This window comes from Mastigoproctus giganteus, chromosome 6 (assembly GCF_048544385.1).
Source record: "Mastigoproctus giganteus isolate SK-2022 chromosome 6, ASM4854438v1, whole genome shotgun sequence".
NCBI classification, from domain to species: domain Eukaryota; kingdom Metazoa; phylum Arthropoda; class Arachnida; order Uropygi; family Thelyphonidae; genus Mastigoproctus; species Mastigoproctus giganteus.
Genome location: NC_143580.1, coordinates 164,684,759 through 164,699,303, shown reverse-complemented (window position 1 = coordinate 164,699,303; position 14,545 = coordinate 164,684,759). Strand labels below are relative to the sequence as shown.

The window sequence follows — 14,545 nt, the reverse complement described above, 5'->3', positions numbered from 1 at the left end:
TCAAAGCCTTATACACCTCTATCAGATCACCTCGCCGGTGCCTAGTCTCCAGACTCTGTAATTTGCAAAACTTAAGCCTTTCTTCGTAAGAGCAACCCTTTGTTCCATTTACTAATCTTGTTGCCCTTCTCTGTACCCGTTCCAGCAGCTCCACATCCTTCTTGAAATGAGGCCTCCAGACCTGTATACAGTACTCAAGATGTGGCCTAACCATTGCCTTATACAAGGGAATAATCACCTCCTTATCCCTGCTAGAAAAATTCCTGTATATCATTGACAAGACACCATGAGCTACTCTTGCAGCTCGTCTGCACTGCTCAGAGAACTTCATATCTGCCTGCACAATTACCCCCAGGTCCTTTTCATTCTCCACCACTGTCAGTGTAGTACCGCAGAGTTGATACATTGCTCTGGGGTTACTGTTACCCATATGTAGTACTTTACATTTGTCAATGTTAAACTTCATTTGCCACCTCTCAGCCCATCTGTTCAACCTTTCCAGATCCTGTTGCAGCAGCATAGCGTCAGTAGTGTCCTTAACGACCCTGCCAACCTTTGTATCATCTGCAAACTTAGACATTAAACTTGATATCCCATCATCAATATCATTCATAAACACCGAAAACAACAACGGACCCAACACTGAACCCTGAGGAACTCCACTAATAACATTAGTCCACGTTGAGCAGTGTCCATTGATTACCACTCTCTGTCTTCTGCCACTCAACCATCCCCTTATCCATAGCAGCAATTTGCCTCCAATGCCACACTGCTCCAATTTGTGCAGCAGTCTTCCATGTGCAACAGTATCAAAAGCCTTTCTAAGATCCAAATATATAATATCAAAGTTATTCCCTGCATCCAGTTCTTTTGTGACTACATCATAGTATCCAATCAAATTGGTCAGGCAAGACCTGCCCTTAACAAAACCATGCTGCGTCTGAGCTATAACTGAATTCTTGTCTAGATGATCCTGCAGTGCTTCTTTAACCAGTGCCTCCATTAATTTACCTGGAACAGAAGTTAAACTAACAGGTCTATAATTACTTGTGTCAGCCTTTGATCCTCCTTTGTGAATTGGGGTTACATTTGCACATCTCCAGTCTATGGGTACCTCCCCTGAGTCCAAAGAAGCTCTCATAATTATGGCTAGGGGTTTGCATACTTCCTTTGCTGCCTCCTTTAATATAACTGGATAGATACCATCCACCCCAGGTGCCTTTTTTATGTTTATCCTCAACAATCTCTCCTCCACTTTCCTCTCAGTTATTACAAAATCATCCAGCTCACTGCCAATGTTTACTTTACCTACATCATTCTCCTTCCTGAATAACTCCTCATGCGTGAATGTAGATGCAAAATACTCGTTTAGATTGTTAGCCACCTGTGCAGGATCCTCAACTGTTGAACCATCAATATCCAGTGGACCAATCTGATTCATCCCTTTCCTTCTCGAGTTCAAGTATGTAAAGAACTCCTTTCTGTTTTTCTTTGCATCCTTTGCCAAGGATTTTTCGTAGTCTGCCTTTGCCTGCCTAATCTCCTTTGTGACTTGGTTACAGACCAACTTATATCTATCATAGGCTTCCATGTCACCCATTAATTTGTATGTATCCCATGCATTTTTCTTCTCTGCCACATGTCTCATTAGTCCATCTGACAACCATTTAGGCCTAAACCTTGAACAATATTTCTTAGTTGGTATGTAAAGCCTGGTAGCCACCAAGATTAGTTCCTTGAATGCTTCCCATTTTGAGTTTGCTGTTGGTAACATCATCAGTTGGTCCCACTGTATAGAATTTAAATACTGTCTCAGACCATCATAGTCGCCTTTACGAAAACAAAAACCCTTCCCTTTACCTCTGATGGTAGTTACCTCCTTGAGTAAATCCCACTTCAACACACTGTGATCACTGCCACCTAGTGGTTCATTTATCTGCAGGTTCTTAATGCATGAAGAATCACTACTGATAATCAGATCAAGAGTATTGCTCCCTCTTGTTGCCTCACGAACATGCTGATGTAGAAAACAATCATCCAATAAATCCACAAAAGCCTTGCTAGTGTGCGAGTGACCAACCCACAAATTCCAGTCAATATCTGGGAAATTAAAATCCCCCATTATAAGACTCTCTGATTTACTGGCCCACTCTATTTCCCTGTACAATATATTATTATACTCATCAGAGTCGTTAGGCCTATAGCACACTCCTACTCTCAATTTTGATTTCCCTATGCTTATGTCACACCAAACTGACTCGACACTGCCCTGTCCATCGATGTCAACTGGCTTCACTTCCTTTGACTTTATGTGTTTCTTAATTAATAGCATAACCCCTCCTCCCCTCCTGTCCTGTCTATCCTTTCTATATACATTGTATTCCCCAAATTCCAGTTCCGCATTACTTATATCTGTGTGACACCACATCTCTGATATCCCAACAATATCTGCCTTTGATGTTTTGAGCAATACCTCAAATTCATCAAATTTATTTACCAAACTCCTAGCATTGGTGTACACGCAGGTATACATGCACCTGTTTCTATTCTTAGCTACCCTAACACAACCCATGTGTTTACTTGTAACGCAATGACTACCAGCAGTCTCTGAAATATCCTGCATCTTGTTTTTCAGACTTCTGCTCATTTGAATGGCAGAGTCCCATCATTCTAACAACAAAATCCTCTGCTTGAACCTTGACAATGGTGGAACTGTTAGCAACCTTGTATGTGGTCCTCCTCTCCTCATGCGCAAGGTCAGAAACACTTTTTTTACTCCGGCCATTATCAATCCACTGCAGGATGGAAATCTCAATGATTCAAATTGAGGGAAATGGACCATAATCTGCCATTCTGGTCCAGTGCAGGTTGGCAGTTCGACCGTATTTAGCAGTCAGGGACTTGAACCCCCGGTCTACTCAAAGAACACGTGCTACTGCACTGCCGCTCTTGACCACTTGGCCAGGGAGAACACTGCACTGAATATACTGAAAGTGACCGCCCAGATTTCAGCAAACATAAATACAAATTTAGATGTGGCATCTACATCACATGAAGGAATGGCCAACCCTCACCAGGCAATCCTACATGGAAGATGACCCTCATAACCAAGTGCACTATCGCCGCTTTGCTTACTGGGAACTTACAGTATTAAAAACCATTTAATCTACAAAACAGAGCTGCAGCAAATCCCCATCACCTCTATCATGCAGTATGATTTGTCTTTTGAAGTTATGATGAGCATCATTATTATTATTAAAGTGGATTCCAGTTATTTGGGCCACCGGTTAATCGGGGCAGCCGTTTATTTGGGGAAAATCTTAAAAAACAGAACCCAATCGAGAAAATAGCCAGGATTTACTTCACTTAATTGGGACAGCATGCCGTTTAATCGGGGCAGGAGACCGCAGCACTGGAGATTACCCTACGATTGTCTCCAACTGTACCATGTGGTTTGGTCGGATTTCTGGATTGGGTTTGGGTTTTATTGGCGCATCAGCAACTGAGGCTATAATGCGCCGGATTTCTGGAGGTCACAACCATAAAACAATAAAAACAATTAGCAGTCACCTGTTTATTGGGCTTTTCTGTTAGTGCAATCTATCATAAACAGATAGTAAACTTGTTCTTATTGAATTTGCGATAATACCAACAGCTGAAATTCTGTGGGTTATTACGGTGAAATGAATTTATACTTCCATGGAATCTTCAATCATATAAAAAAATTAATTTTCAGAATCTTCTCTTCATTCCTATTTTTAAAGCTTCGTAACTTGTTACTCCATTCTCACTTGCGCGTATCGTGTTACTTGCAATTTGTTGTTGTTATTTGGTTTTTAGGAGCATTAGCAACTAAGGCCATATTGCTCCAAGGATATACGGTGGCCATTCCCTGACCCTTTCACATCCCCCGTATTTGGTGGTCACGGGCTCAAACCCAGTCTAATCAAGAAGTGCGTGCTATGCACTGCTGCTCCTGCCCACCTTTTTTTTTTTTTATTATTATTATTATTTATTTATTTATTTATTATTTATTTGTTTGCGTTGTTGTTCTAGCTATCCATCCTGGATTGGAACTTCCCTCGGCCGGAACAGTCCTCCTCTTTACTCCTTCCCTCTCTTCATCTTATACAAGTTTTTCTTTCTTCCCTGGGAACTCTTCTCCAGGGAGGAGGGCGTGCAGATAGTAGGGGAGGCCTTGCCCTTCTTCTGCTAGGGACGAGTACCTAGAGGAATTGTCCAGGTGATCACTCCTTCCAGGTAGCCAATAGGCCAAAACACAACATCACGCTACAGAACACACACACATAAGCTCACAAACACAGTTTTTCTTTCCTATCACTTTCTCCCGTGCGGGATGAAAAGCTTTTTCTTTTCTTTTTTTTTTTTTTTTATCTCTCTCCCCTTCCTTTTCATCTATCTTCATCCAATCTGGGATATTCCTGTGTGGATTTGGTTTGGGGAAAAAAAAAATATATATATTATTTATTTTTATAAGACACACACCGGCCTTACCTTTACAGAGTCTATAAAAACTGAACAGAGCAACGAGGCGGAGATGAACTTCTGTTCTAGGAGCCGCCCATACAAAAACACAAAAAAAAAAAAAAAAATGCTCCTGCCCACCTGGCTATGGAGGACCCTTGCAATTTGTGTGTGCCACGTTCTTTGTTATTGCCTATCTTTTTAATGTTATAAATTTTAACCCCCACCCACAAATGTCAGTGACCAGAAATGTCAACTAGTTAGTATATTATAGTAGGTATTAATCATTCCAATTATCACGTACATTCTTCTGATTTTCATGTATCATGTAATTTTTAATTAGTAAGGTACGTATCCTAATTTTTTAATTGGTAAGGTAATAAAGAATAAATTTTTGCTTAATATGTCTTTATTTTTATAGCCAGTGGATAATATTCCTCCTATTTTTGGCTAATTAGAATCGCTGTTTAATAGAATTAAAATTCAATTCACAAACGTGATCATAATGACCGTGCTTATTACAACATCGTATAGTGAACGGTACTTTAGGTGAGTCCATCATAACGTGATTTGATTGTACAGTGAACCAATTGTAAAGCAGGGGTCCATTGTATTTTTAGCTATTTACGTGAAAATTCGGATAATTGGGGCATCCGCTTAATCGGGCCAAAATGCACTAGTCCCTATAGGTCCCAAATAACAAGAATCGACTGTATTATTAGCTACATGGTGCAAGGAAGCTTGAAGCTTATGCTACACCAGCCAAAAAAAAAAAAAAAATTCCTGAGTTCCCTGAGAGAGAGAAAGAAGTAGAAGGGAATCACCAAGAAAGAGAAGAATGATGATATCCAGCTCTGGGCCCTGGGTGTGCCAAGCCCATACTCACTGGATGTGAGCCCCTGAGGTTATGACAAGATCCAATATTCCTTACATTAAGGATACAGCTTTCAAAAGGTTTTTAAAGGCCAACCCATAAAAATCAGCAACTCCTTCCAGTCACTGCCTCTACTCTGCCACATAGTGAATGAAAAAAGTCCATATAGCAGATATGTGGGCAACACTGTCCACTCATTTATCAAGGAGCTAGGTACATTTTATATCCAAAATGTATACCATATCCAAAAATTTCATTAAATTAATATAACATGTTCTCCCATCTAAAAAATGCATTATAAACGGTCAAACTAGGAGAACAAACATCTGTTTATATATACAGTCCATTCCGGTTATTTGGGACACATCGAGACTAGTACATTTTGGCCCGATTAAGCGGCTGTCCCAATTATCCGAAGTTTCACGTAAATAGTTAAAAATACAATATATCCCCCCATTACAATTGGTTCCCTGCAAATCAAATCACATTACGATGGAGTCACCATAGTAAAGTACCATTCACTATACAATGTGCAGTAAGCGCCGGTCATTGTGATCACGTTTGTGAATTGAATTTTAATTCTATTAAACAGCGATTCTAATTAGCGAAAATAGGAGGAATATTATCCACAGGCTAAAAAAGCAAAGATATATTAAGCACAAATTTACCCTTTATTACCTTACCAATTAAAAAATTAAATGATACGTGAAAATCGGAATAATTAATACGTACTGTAATATGTACATATGAACTAGTTGACATTTCTGTTCACTGACATTTGTGGGTAGGGGTTAAAATTTAAAACAGTAAAAAGATAAGCAATCAATAACAAAGAACACGGCACACACAAATTGCAAGTAACACAATATGCACAAGTGAAAACGGAGTAACGCGTTACAAAGCTTTAAAAATAGAAATGAAGAGAAGATCTGAAAATTAATTTTTTTATATGATTGAAGATTTCATGGAAGTGTAAACACATTTCACCATAATAACTCACAGAATTCCAGCTGTCGGTGTTATTGCAAATTCAGTAAGATCGAGTTTACTGTCCGTTTATGATAGATTTCACTAACAGAAAAGCCCAAAAAACAGGTGACTGCTAATTGTTTTTATTGTTTTATGGTTGTGACCTCCAGAATTTCGACTGAACCAAGTGGTACCATCAGAGACAATCGTAGGGTAATCTCCAGTGCGGTCTCCTGCCCCGATTAAACGGCATGCTGTCCCAATTAAGCGAAGTAAACCCTGGCTATTTTCTCGACTGGTTTCTGTTTTTTAAGATTTGCCCCAAATAAACGGCCCAAATAACCAGAATCACTGTATTACATAAGTACATGTATATGTATTACATTAATAAGAGCCTGTAGTACTTGTATTTTTTTTTTTTTTTTTAAAGTTTGCTATGGCTATCAAACAAAGAAGTTACCTCCATCCTCATTCTACAATGTCTGTGAATATTATATAGGTCTAAAGTAGGTTAAGCATAACATTGCTGGTTATTTACAGCATTCATTTTTGCTGTGGCAGATGCAGATGAACATTAAAGGAATGATTTTGTGAGTCATAAGTGTATGTCTTTTGCTATACCCTGAATACAGAGAATACCAACAGAACATCATTATGACTGATGCCTGTTACTTTTGTATGGTAGGTATACCAAAGTTTTAAAGTCTGAGAATCAAAAAAACTGTAGTGCATCCCAACATAATATAGTGGCTCCTCGATTAACATAAGGTTTGCATTCCGCGGAACTCTACGTAAGTCAGAATTTCCCCCATGCTTGTGCAGCACTTGTAACTGTGCTCGCTGAATTGATTGAATCAAAAAAGAAATGTTCAACAAATATGTGAATTTATCATATTTATTCAATTTTTTACCTCATGTGCAAGAAAAATTACAAGTGTGCAATTTAAAAAAATTTCAAAATTATAAAATTACAAAAAGAGAGAGGAGACAGGCATAACGTCAGTAAGTTTTACGTCTCGAGCATAGTTGCCAGAATCGACATTTTCAGCTGATAAGTACGCCACTGCAGAGGTTGAGGAGATTTAGAAGGGGTCACATATTAATGGATGACTGGATGGTGGCTTTATTTCTTTTCATCATACACTTCTCTGTAGCAAGCATATCATTCACCTTTCTGTTAACTTTTAAGAATCATTCGCTATCAGGATCCATCTTCTCAAACCTTGCCATTGTTGATGCAATTTCACAAAATGGCCACTGCCATCTCTCTGGTGATGAAGGTCTCAGCTCCTCATTTGAAGCATCTTGAGCTTCGTCAGCATTTTCTTCTTTCACTATCGCTGCCTGCAAGTAAATAAGTTCTTCGTTAGATAATTCCTTCTCTTCTTCCTCTATTAATTCCTCCACGTCTTTGGCAGCAACCTCCAACTGAAGTAGCTCCCTTTACAATCTTATCTATAACCTCTTCATATGATTCGGCTTTTTCAAACCCTTCGAAGACTTTTACGTGCTGTGGGCATATTTTCTTCCATGTGTCATTTAAACAACTTTTAGTATTTTCTGCCCAGGCCTTATTAATGTTTAAGATGGCGTGGTAAATATTGTAAGATTTCCAAAAGTCTCTTAATGCAAAATTTTTCTCATCATCTACCGCAAACAATGCCTGAGCAAATGTTGCGCGTAAATAGTATGGTTTTAAATTCGAAATAACACCCTGATTCATAGGTTGGATGAGTGAAGTTGCGTTTGGCAGTAGAAATATGACTCTCACATTCAAACTGAAATCATCTGGATGCGTAGGATGTCCAGGAGCATTATCTAATAGACGCAAAATCTTGAAAGGAACGTCGCTGTCTTTACAATAATTTTCAACCTTGGGAATGAAGCAGTATTTAAACTAATCCTCAAAGAGAGTTATTGTTATCCATGCTCTCTGGTTCAATCAGAAATTCACAGGTAGGGTGGCTTTGATGCCCTTAAATGCATGAGGATTTCCAGAATGGTATGCAAGCAGTGGCTTTAATCTGTAATCTCCCGCTGCATTAGCCCCAAGCAAGACGTGGTCCTATCTTTTGAAGCCTTGAAACCTGGCATTGTCTTTTCCTCTTTGGCAATGTATGTTCGATCCAGCATTTTTTTTTTCCAATACAGAGCAGTCTTGTCAACATTAAAAATTTGCTGCACTGAATAGCTGCTTTCATCAATAATTTTTTCCAACACATCACAAAATTTCTCTGCAGTTGCAGAATCGACACTGGCAACTTCACTGCATACTTTAATGTTTTAGAAACCAGCCAACGCTTGAACCTATTAAATCATCCGTTGCTTGGCTTGGGATTCGCCATACTTATCCTTAATATCTTCATAAATACTTCTTGCTTTTGCTTGAACGGCCATGGATTCAGGGGCACTTGCTTCTGAATTTGATTTTCCATCCATATTATTATTAATGGCTGTTCCATCTTCACTATAGCACTTGAAAGCTGTTTTGTGATTACTGTTGATTTTAAGTGTTTTGATCCTTTGACATGTTCTTTTATACGTGCACCATCCTTTAAAATAGTATTAACTGTTGAAGCAGCAAGAACTAATTCCCTTGCAACAGATGACAAACTTCGTACTCCTTCGTACTTCTAGATTAACTCATCTTTATTTCTAAATCAATTTTGTTTTGTTTCCTAGCACTGCCAGCACTTGCACTTTCCGTTGGTTGCTTTCCCTTCATCATTGTAACGTATATAGGAACGAAGAGAAGGTTCTGAAAATTTCTTTTTTATATGATTGAAGGGGAACTCATTTCACCATAATACCGTAACGTAAAAACCCACATTATTATAGTTATTGGTATTATTGCAAATGCAATAAGATTGTGTTTACTACCTGTTTATAATAGATTGCAGTAACAGAAAAGTCCAATAAACCGGAAAGTGCAAATTGTTTGTTATTGCTTTATGGTAGTGACCTCCAGAAATGTTTTTGTAAAATACCACAAAGGCTTTCAAAATTGATTCTTATAATGGGAACATATGATAACAATGAAAGTGTAGTGCAATTTCTGTTATAAAAATGACCTTTTAGAGCGATAAACAGCTCAGTAATATAGTGAAATTTTCAGCTTCCAAGGACATGGAACGAATTACAAAAAAAAACAAAAAAAAAAAACACAATACCTTATTGGGTTCAACATTACGATATTTTCACAATACCTCCACTTATCTCTACAGATGCAAAATACATTTCCATATTTTTTTCAGTTTGCACCGACTGGCAAAAACTTACATAAAGTCGAATTTGCGTAAGTCAAGTATTACGTAAGTCAGGGAGTTCCTGTATCCTCTATTGCTCTGATACCACACACTGAAGAAGTACCAATTTTCAATCCACCTGATAAAGAAGACTTCAGAATTAGACAATGAATCTGGTGAACAGTATAATTGGGATTACATCTCAGAGATCTATTCACGTAAAGCACCAGATTTCCCTAATCATCAAAAACAGAATGATTTAGTGACAGACTCAAGTCTAATCACATTCAATATGACTCTCACATTCAAACTGAAATCATCTGGATGCGTAGGATGTTTGATGCACAGCTTTACACTGTGGCAAAATTCCTAAGCTATCCCTTTGATTTCATTGGTCTTTATGAAGAAATTGGTATTAGTCACAATCCAAACGGGTGGTATCTTTTCATAGACAGTTCAAGTAAAATTTAAAAGTTGTGCTGCTTAATGATGGAAATATACACCTACCAGCATGGAACACAATGTAGTAAACAATCCCTTGGTTCCAAGAAACAAGTCTCGCTTCTACCATTCCATATCAAGATGGGACTGGTCAAACAATTTGTAAAAGCATTGGCACCTCCAGATAACACTTTCAAGCATATACAATCCATGTTTCTAAAATTGCCTGATGCAAAGTAGAAGATGGCATATTCAATGGTCTACAAATTAAGCAGATGTTGGCCACATAAGAACTACAAGACAAAATTATGCTGAGCAAATTGCCTGGCAGTTTTTTTGCCTGTAGTGAATGGCCTTCTTGGTAAAATTAAGAGTGAAAATTACAAAAAAACTAACTGAAAAGCTTATTGCAAATTATAGAAAAATGGGATGCAGAATTTCAACAAGTTCCATTACTTACACTCAAATCACTAACGTTACCCAGACTACCATCTGGGTCTAGTGAAGAACATTGAAAGGGATTCCACCAGTACACACAGTCAATGCAGAAGGGATACAAAGAAAAGTTGGATGGAGCTATGATATGTGACTATATCTGATCATTAATCTTGGATGATCTCTTTACTCTTGGACATACATAAGGGGACATAAATTGAAAAAGAATAGAATGTTGCAGAATAGATGTGTGAAAATTTTCTTTCAGCTAGAGAATAATCAATTGTTTTAATAAACTTCAATCTGATATGGAACTGGGTGGTTTGAATAAATTTAAGGAAGGATTGAACAAATTGTTGGAAGGCATGAGGATGGATAAGTGATCTGGGCAGTTTTTTTTTTTTTATTATTTAAAAAAAAAATTTTTTTTTTGGCTGTTGCTATACAAGCTTGCTTCATTGTGTCATTTTAAATTACTAATACTAATTTGGGTTTGCTGATTCCAAATAAAACCTTGGTTTTTGCAGATCATTAATAGTTTACCCAGAAATGTATATGCAACAATACTAGTATCATATTTATTAACAATATTTAATATCTATACAGAATAAGGTATTAATCTTTGTTCCAAATGAATAACAAGCTAAAAAAATTGACAAATGAAGAAACATTCACCCTGCTTGAGTAAATCAGAAAGAACTTCCTGAAAAATTTCAGTTGAAAGCCCAGACGACAAATAGCCTAATCTCAAAAATAAGCAAAGTTGACCATGGTGACTTTTAATCAAAACACTGTGTGCGTGTGTGCACACGCACACACAGTGTTTTGACATGTACAGTGCAACCTTAATATACCACAGTTTATCTGAAACACAGGTATGATCATACCTGTGTTTCAGATAAAACACATGTATGATCATACTCCCCCCTCAAATGAATATATTAAAAAAATGCAGTTTGTAGCAAAACAATTTCATAATAGAAACTGGCAAAAGTAAACATCCACTCAGAAGGAATGGGGGGGGGGAACACAAATGCATGATTATATTAAATTCCATTATTCAAAATGAAAATATTGCTAAGCTAAGAAGCACATCATTACATAAAGATTGGAAACCACTAAGCTACTGTGTTCTCTTCAGCTGCTTATTCAATCACAAAGTAAATTTGTGTAAACAGGAGTAAATGCACAGTTTCTCCCCTATATCACCTCAATTATAGATGCAATAAAAATACAATGAACCCTACCGGTAAATAAAAAAAATACAATGAAACCCTATATGTACTTAAGAAACTCGCAAAAGTAAATGTTCTAAATTGAAACACCAAAAAAATGTGGGCAATGTGTTATTTAATATCACGTAGCAATTTTATTTCAGGAGCAAAAGAAGACGATTTGATCATTAAATCTATTTCTATACTCTTTCTTCTACTACTCTATTTCTATACTCCTTCTTCTACACTATTTCTATTCTCTTTCATTCTTCTGGCATCATTCTAATTGATGTTATATATGGTTGTGTGAAGCTCTGATTATATAGCTGATTGGTTCCTCATTTCCTTTTTTAATACTGTACTGCAAATCAGTTTTACAGTAAACAAAGCCCCAAAACTGAGAGTAGGAGTGTGTTATAGGCCTAATGATTGTGATCAGTATACAATACAGCTATATACAGAGTGTCTCAAAAATATTGGTATAAACGTTTAGGGGAGGTAGGTAACATCTAAAGGAATGTGAATCGCATAGGAACCCATAACCAGAAATGTCGCCATAAGTCGGTAGATGGCGCTGTTCATCAGTTCGCGAGAGGGAAAATTTCAGGTTTACTCATTCAAGCAGTAGTCACCGCACGAAGAGCATGCATCGATATACGAACTGTGAGCTGGCAGACATACACCTAGTGTATGGATTAGCAGAGGGCAATGGATGAGCCGCTCAACGAATTTATGGAGAACACTTCCCAGACAGACTTTTTTTTTTTTTTTTTGATAGTTGTTGACGCATCGGCTTCTGTGGCCATAGTGCACCTCTCAAAGTTTTTGTAGTACTTTGATCCAAGCCCGAGGCGGGATTCGAACCTGTGACCTTTGGGTTGCCAGGCAGGCATTTTAACCACCTGGCTAGCCCAGTCAGCAGCCAGACATGTACCGGACCACCGTTTGTTTGCACATGTGCATCAAAATTTGTGCAATTATGGGTCATTTAGAGGTAACGGGAATAGTGCGGGCAGACCACGTTCGACACAAACTCCCGCCATGGAAAAAAGTGTGTTGAATGCCGTCCAGAATAATCCTACTACCAGCACACGTGCCGTTGCCTCTGCCTTAGGAGTGTCTCATTGTAGTGTACACTAGCCAACAAAATTCAAAGGTACAGTGCTATGATAAGGCGGGTCAGCAGGGCAGACTGGGGGCTGAAGCACAAAGCTCTTACTCTGATATACCAAGCGGCATACGTGCCAATTGTGTGTTATGGTGCCTCCATCTGGTACCGAAAAGCCATCCTAGCAAGAAATAAACGTAAGCTGGATTCAATCCAGAGATTCATGCTCCTTTCAATTTGCAGGGCCTGCCGCACCATCAGCACCACCTGCTCTGCAAGTAATAACTGGATATCAGCCACTATACTTAGAAGTGGTTAAGAGAGGGCTTTTTTATCACTTAAGGAAGGGAGTTCCAACCCAACTGCTAAATTTTCAACTTGACACCACAAATGGCACCAGGCAGGAAAGACAACGGATAACCCAACATCTACAAGAGATTTTTTTTTTTTTTTTTTTTATGAGAACCCCAAACACAAGAGGTATTATAACCTATAGTACTTAGTACCGTGCTTGGGTTGGAGGTTGAGAAGACGAAAGAAGATATTTGTTGATATTGGACTTGAACTTCTGTAGATTGTAATTTTCGGGAAATACGTATGAAGGAAGGTTGTTCCAGAAAACGGCAGTTGAATGAATAAATGAGGAAGATGAAAAGTTGGTTCTGTGGGTTTGAAGTTGGACAGTAAATGGATGTTGGCTGGTGGCGGCACGTGTTCGGACTGTTTTGAAAGAGAGAGCGGGAATTATAGAAGCCAATTCAGAAGAACAGTGCCCATGGAAGTATCTGTAGAAGAGGCATGCAGCAGAAACAGTGCGTCTATGAGAAAGCGAGTGGAGAGACTCTGTTAGAGATGAATCATTAATTAACCTAACTGCCCTTTTCTGAATGGAATCAAGGAGCTTGAGAGAGGTTTTGGGGGCACCTCCCCAGATGTGGGAACAATATTCCATGGCAGGGCGGATTTGCGATTTATACAGAGTGAGCAGCTGTTTGGGAGAAAAGTAACGCCGAGAGCGAAAGAGAAAATCAAATTTTTTAGATGCAGAGGAAGCAATATTTGTAATGTGCTTGTGCCAAGAGAGATTAGAAGTCAGGGTAATCCCCAAAAGAGATATATCATTTTGCCTAGAAATCGGAGTGTCACTAAAGCATAGGAGCAGAAGAATCCTTTTTGCGAGATATAAGACAAGATTGAGTTTTAGAAGGGTTGAAATCAACTAAGTTGTCTTTGCCCCACTGGAGAATTACCTGAAGATCGGCATTTAAGGAATTGGCAGCAGATTTTCGAGAACTTGAAGCTGATTGAGCTGGACAAGGTTTCTCAAAATGGAAAGTTGAATGCAATGTGCTATCATCAGCAAAACTATGGTAGGATTTCCAGTCAATGGAAGAAGGTCATTGATATACAAGAGGAAAAGAGTGGGGGAAAGAACTGAACCTTGGGGGACACCGGCATTAGTGGAGAAGTTAGAAGACAGAGAGCCATCTACCATCACCCTCAGTGAGCGATCAGAGAGAAAACTGGATAACCAATTACTAAAAACAGTTGGCAAACCATAAGATGGAAGCTTGTTTAGAAGACCTTTATGCCAAACACGATCAAAAGCCTTTGAGATGTCAAGAGCAACTACTTGTGTTTCACCGAACCTTTCCATTGAATTAGTCCATAAATGGGTAACATAAGCCAGAATATCACCAGTGGATCAACACTGATGGAATCCATACTGGCGATCGTTGATCAGACGGAAGGTTTCTAGGTAGTTTAAGAGTTG

The 14,545-nt window shown here is 38.4% G+C and overlaps 1 protein-coding gene across 3 annotated transcripts in view; it reads right to left on the bottom strand.

Annotated features, from left to right (window-relative positions):
- Nucleotides 1-14,545, bottom strand: part of Brms1 (breast cancer metastasis-suppressor 1-like protein) — a 279,251-nt gene that overhangs the window by 238,472 nt on the left and 26,234 nt on the right. The window lies entirely within an intron of this gene.